The 6248-nt window shown below is 40.3% G+C and overlaps 1 protein-coding gene and 1 long non-coding RNA gene across 3 annotated transcripts in view; one reads left to right on the top strand and one right to left on the bottom strand.

The window, feature by feature from the left end:
- LOC116705331 (uncharacterized) overlaps positions 1-3228 on the bottom strand; it is a 41540-nt gene extending 38312 nt beyond the window's left edge. Inside the window, exon 1 of the long non-coding RNA XR_004335906.1 lies at positions 3218-3228. This is a non-coding gene — a long non-coding RNA (uncharacterized LOC116705331). The remainder of the gene's footprint in view (positions 1-3217) is intronic.
- A 1844-nt stretch (positions 3229-5072) lies between these two features.
- insyn2ab (inhibitory synaptic factor 2Ab) overlaps positions 5073-6248 on the top strand; it is a 21415-nt gene continuing 20239 nt past the window's right edge. For both annotated transcript variants that reach the window (XM_032541423.1, XM_032541424.1), the window contains exons 1-2: positions 5073-5335; positions 5526-5691. The gene's annotated coding sequence lies outside the window, so the exon portion shown is untranslated. The remainder of the gene's footprint in view (positions 5336-5525; positions 5692-6248) is intronic.

The following is a 6248-nucleotide window of genomic DNA, read 5'->3' as shown; positions in this document are numbered from 1 at the left end:
TAAAACATTTGATGTTTTCCCTTTCACACATTTTCACTTCCCCAAGACTTTAAACATTTCCCTGGTTTAAATGGTGTATGACCACTTTAAAGTCTCTGCATGCACACTCTGTCCTTAGGGATCCAACCATAATGCTTAGTTAAGCTGACAGTGATCTGTGAGTAGTGAGGGCTTTTTTTGTATAAATCTGGACACTCCCCTCACAGCCTTTGGCAGGTCAGTAAATGGCATATAGAGAAGAGATTAAGGAAATTGGTGAAGGGGGGGATTTTCCTTACTTGTCCGTACAACTCTATGTTGTTCCACTCATTAAGCACAGTGAAATTAAGCCGGTATTGAGAGTGAGGGCGATCTGTGGTTTGTGGCAGGATGGCTCAGCATGCATGCAGTGGGCGCAGTCAAAAGCTTGTCATAGGTCTATGAACAGGCAGGGCTGGGAGGAAAACAGACAATTAAATCAATAAGACAGCAGTTAGATGATCACTGTGCTGGCTACCGCTCCATCTCTAAAACTCCATATTAATCAACATTAACTGACAAACTGTACATTAAAAATATGAAAATTTAATCTATTCATTTATATTTAATATGTTTTTATTGGTAATTAGTGTTGGTATAACTGTTACTGTGAAAGCTGCATTGGCAAGATTTAATCTATAAACAAAAACCTCTTAGAAAACTGTAGGAAGCAGAGAGCCAAACAAACAATTCTGGATGATCCCCAGGAAATTAAAAGTATTAGTTTACTGAATGTACTCCCAACTTTATCTGCAATCAATACAACAGAAAGTTTTAAGGAAATCAAACAAAACAATGAAACAGTAAGGCCATGTGTAAGTTTCAGAAAACTGTAAACAATATAATCGGAGTGAGCCACATGGAGAGGACATAGATGGGCTGACTGAGTGTATTTTAGACTACATAAATTTCTGTGTGGACTGCACTGTCCCAACAAAGACTGTTCAGTGTTACCCAAACAACAAACCGTGGGTAACAAAGGACATCAAGAACATCCTGAACGCAAAGAGGAGGGCTTTCACATATGGGAATAGGGAGGAGGTGAAGGCCATTCAGGGGGACCTGAAGGTGAAGATCAGGAGGCTAAGGAGAAGTACAGGAGGAAGCTGGAGCGTAAACTAAAGCAGAACAACAAGAGGGAGGTCTGGAGCGGCATGAGGAACATCACTGGCTTCAGACCGACTGACAGCAGAGAACCTAAAGGCAGCTTGGACAGGGCCAAACAACTTTATCTGTTCTTTAACAGATTTGATGCTATGGCTCCTGCCCATCCCCCCACTAACTGAACTGCAGTCTCACCTCCAACCCCACAGACTCAACAAACTGATCTGCAAGGCCAGTGACTTTGTGGGGGTAGAGATGGACTCTCTGTTGGTAGTCTCAGAGAGGAGGATGCTGTCAAAACTACATGTCATCTTTGACAATGTCTCCCACTCACTCCATGACTTGCTGCTCAAACACAGGAGCACTTTCAGTGCAATACTTATTCCACAAAAATGCACCACAGAGCGGCACCGGAAGTCATTCCTGCCTGTGGCCATCAAACTTTATAACTCCTCCCTCTAAGTGTCTGACACACAGGCAATTAGTTAGTTTGATACTGGACAATATTATCTGTTTTGTGCAATAACACTGGCTTAAAATTTGTGCAATACTCTGCTGATACTATTTATTCATTATTACTGTTCACCATTACAACTCCTTATTTATGTAAATACTGAATCATAAAAATCCCTGTAACTTTGTAAATACCATGCATATCCACACTCCTTCTATTTCTTTATTTATATTTCTACTCTGATATGTCCATACGTGCAACTGAAACACAGAATTTCCCTCAAGGGATCAATAAAGTATTTCTGATTCTGATATAACAATGTCAATGTCAATTATATTTGTATAGCACCTTTCGTGACACGTAAACCTAAAGTGCTCTACATTTAAAACACCATATACATTAAAACTAAGCATGAATAGAAATAGGAATACACTAAAGACAATCAACAAAAACAAACAAGATGTACAAGAACAACCATACAAAGTCATTTTTGAGTTTGCTTTTGAATGCGGACACAGTTGGGATGGACCTCAGGTCACCAGGCAGCTTGTTCCAGAAAACAGGACCATAGTAACTGCAGGCCCCTTCACCAGACCTGGATCTTGTTCTGGGTACAGCTAGAAGTCTCCTGCCTGATGACCTGAGAGGCCTTATGGCGTTGTGATTAGTGAGCAAGTCAGAGAAGCTAAACCATTAGGTGTTTTATAGACTATTAGCAGGATTTTGAAACTGATTATGTATTATACCAGGAACCAATGAAGTGATTTAAGTACTGGATTAATGTGTTCAGATTTACATGTAAGTACTTGAGATGAATACATGCACCAGTCAGTCAGTTTGAGAAATAATGATGATGTATTTTTTAAGGGATAAAATGTTTTTTTGGTGATATTGGTGATGTAATGTTCAAAATTGAGTTCAGTAACAAATTCTGACTTGCTCACTGTATTTCAGAGACAGTGAATAAATGTGAATATGTTTTTTGTCTATGATTTTGAGGATATAGCTGGAGGACGTTTTTGGACATACAGCAATTCATATTGTTAATAGGCCTACAGTTTAAAGATTTGTTGACAGAGTTGATATCATTGGAGGAAAGTGAAATGTACAACTGTGTGTCATTGGCATATTACTGGTAGGCTATATTGTGTTTCTTAATGATAATAACCAAGCGGGAGCATGCACCGATTGTTTGCCTGACGTGATTTTAAAATAAATTTCGGTTTGTCATTTTCATTCATGATGTTATTCTGTTACATGGTTACTTTAGCATGCCCTGTGAGACTGCGAGTGAGGAAGAAGAAGACAATGTCAGCTACATGAGCACAACCGAACATTGGACTACATAGACTTTATTGCTGAGTATAAGGGAAAGACTGCAAGGAAAGTTACTTTCACTTTATCCAGCATGATAAGTTGGACGCAATGTAAAGCTTTAGAAAGATTATGTGACATAGTGACATGCAGATGAGCTGTCATGCAGAAGGTCAGACAGCATATTATTCTGAAAGGTAAATCTCAGTTATCTCTCTTAACACCAAATACTATCTCTCTAGCAATTCATTAAATCCAATCTATTTTGGCATGTCTTTCAGCAACATGGACAGAGGGCACACGTCCATATGTAACACAAGCACACACAGCAAGGCACACAAGAACACATGTTCTTGTGTGCCTTGTTGTGTGTGCTATAGCTGTCTGAAAAACGGGGTTGACAGTGATTCTTGCGCATGCATCACAGTCTATGTCAATGAGCAGGGCCGCAAATGTTAAGTTCAGACAGGGCCATGCATCCCTCCCTGCGACAGCTCTGATCATATCTAGTGGTATTTGAAAGATATGCATCCAGTATTTTATGTTAAAAAAAAATTTCAAGTATTTGTTTAATTGATTTGAAATTGGTCTGTGGTTATTAAGTGTACCTGGGTCCAGAGTGTTTTTCCTGAGGTGAGACAACAGTACGCTTATGAAAAGCAGGAAAAAGGCCAGTCTGCAGAGTTGAAAATTAATAATATTTTCTGTATTGTTTTTAAAGCAATTCAAGACCAATTTAAAAAAATTATTATTTTTTTTTCTACTGTTTGACTTTCTTCAACAGCTACTAGGATTTAAGATCTTTTGGAATTTTATCCATAATGATATATATTTATTTGAGGAATTTTGGTAAAACCACAACAAAAAAAAAAAGGTAAATCCCCAACTAAAATGTGTGCAGTCTGTGCAGCTTTTAGCTCATTCAATCTTAGGGCTCTAGCTTGCACTCGGCGCAGCGAGGCCAGTGTCTTTGCTAGTTTAACACCGACGCAGTTGTCAATTTCCCATCCAGCGCCCATGTGGTTTAAATAGTAGTTTAAATGCCTTTCACACACAGTGATGCACAACAGCACACAAACATGCAAAAGATTGCAAAATGTTACGGTGTAAATCCGCCATCATAGTAGCAATGTCCCAAGGTGCAAACACGTCTGGCTTTTAAAGGGAATGGGAGATGACACCCTGTTTGGTTTATGGCATATCAAGGCCAAAACACGCCTATGAATAAATAAGGACACTAAGTACAACCCTTTTGAGCCATGCTCCTGGCGCACAGACCCTTTTTTCCGCCGTCAAACTAACAAAAGTGGATTTGGACACGCCCTAAACACACCTGCGTCATGTGCTTCACGCCGTGCACTTAGATCGTTACAATAGGGCCCATAGTGTTGCCCGGGTAGTGTTTTGGCTTTTCGAATGATGCCACTAGAATGTTCAAAGAATATTATAAATCGCACACACAGCAGCTTTAAATAAAGCAACCTGCTGACCTGAAAACTAGAGATTAATAAATAACTTACAAAACATTTGTAGAGAAGCAATGATCTAAACTAAAAAATGCTGACTTTAGATCCCCCAAAAGGACTGCATCAACTTATTCTCACATGAGAAATACTAAATTGAAACATGATTGCTCTTAAATTTGTGTGTAATGTTGTATAGTAACATCTTGTTTTCACAATGAATATTTTTTAAAGAGATTTTTTGTGGCTTGTAGCAGTTGTTGTTTGCATTGCTACAGAAACAACGTAGATTATTTATTGGCTTGCATTAGGACTTTATGGACTTTACATTAGGCTAAGCCATGAACTTCTAAGAAACTTAACCTAAGAAATTTAAAATGTGTGAAAAATCTATATTCACCGTTTACCAGTGAAATAGGTTACATTGTTCTCCGTGCATCTCTTTCCTGTCTCACTGTCTCTATTAAGCCTACGGCTGCCCAGTTGGCTCCTTACCTCCTCTGTTTCCCCTTTTGTAGAGTACTTATCTTTTCCTTTGCTTGTCTCAGCCCCTTTCACCACTTTGCATAAGGAATGTGGCAGATGTATGAAAGTAATGGGAGCAGGAGACATCCAATTAAAACCACAATCCATTATTATTATTTCACAGCTCCCCCTCTATGCAGTCTCCCGAAGCCCTTCAGATTATATAACAGCTCAGTGTCACCGTAGCCAGCCTGTGGAGGACAAGTTAAGGGGGTCTTCGCCGGTGATGCAGCTCAGCGACTCTGGACTTTCCCCAGCAGCTTGCGTACTACCCGTCACCCCTCCTCCTCCTTCTCCTCATCCTCCGTCCTCCCTTTGCCATATCCACCCACCAGCCCTCCCTCTCCCTGCCTTTCTAACGCACAAACACACACAGACACTCAATCACGAATGCACAGGGATTGCAGCAGCACCGCGAGATGGAGATCTCCGCTGCGTGTGTGAGTGCCTATTCCCGGTGAGTGCAGGGACAAGAGCGAATGAGTGTCAGTGATGCTTGAATGAGGTGTATAAAGGAGAACAGAGCAGAGAAACAGGCAGAAGGGGAATATCAGTGAGGAACCAGTGAGGTTTTGAGGCAATGTCTTTCTGCTTTTTTCCCATCCCAATAACCTGAATCTTTGCCTGATGTGCCACAACTACTCCAGCTGTCACTGCACCGGCTGCCTCTCTCTTGGTCCTCCCGCAGCCTGTGAGAGCTGCTCCAGTGGCTGGACAGTACCCTGCTGGCACCCACTGAATACATGGATAACCACTGGCTCTACAGGGGATCTGTGCTTTCTTGTCCTTTGCACCTCTGATCTGTTTCTCAAGGTAAGAGTTCTGCTTCCTTTTTTGGAGTTACACAAATATTCCCAGGTACTGCAGAATAGAGTAGGGGATTCATCTGGTCTGTATTTTAAAATCTTAATTGAATCAAAGTGGATATCAGATGCATGCATCAATTCTAATAAAATACTGTTGAATTCTTTTGGTTAGTGATGCATGCATGTGTATGATCCCTGTATGTGTTAGATATGGATACATTAGGGACAGGGCATTTCTGCATCCAAGCATTTAATGACTAATCAGGAGAACACGTCAAGGTTTTTCTTCACAACTGAAAATGAAGATCAATGGTGATGAAATTTGACTTGGACTTATATACTTATCATAATGCGTGTCTATGCAGCCTTTAACAGACATGCAGTATTTATTAGATGATGCAGAGGCTGATTATCGAGATTGCTGTACTTGTGAATTGTCTGGGCTTGATAGTGAAGAATTTTAATGAGCTCTCACTAATAGACTATTGTATAGTCTGCTGTAACAGACTGATCATTTATTGGAAAACACCTATCGTATTAAGTAGCGTAGACTAAACGACAAAT

Source organism: Etheostoma spectabile, chromosome 17 (assembly GCF_008692095.1).
Source record: "Etheostoma spectabile isolate EspeVRDwgs_2016 chromosome 17, UIUC_Espe_1.0, whole genome shotgun sequence".
Taxonomy (NCBI): domain Eukaryota; kingdom Metazoa; phylum Chordata; class Actinopteri; order Perciformes; family Percidae; genus Etheostoma; species Etheostoma spectabile.
The sequence above is the reverse complement of the archived record's forward strand: the minus strand, read 5'-3'. Positions and strand labels throughout refer to the sequence as shown.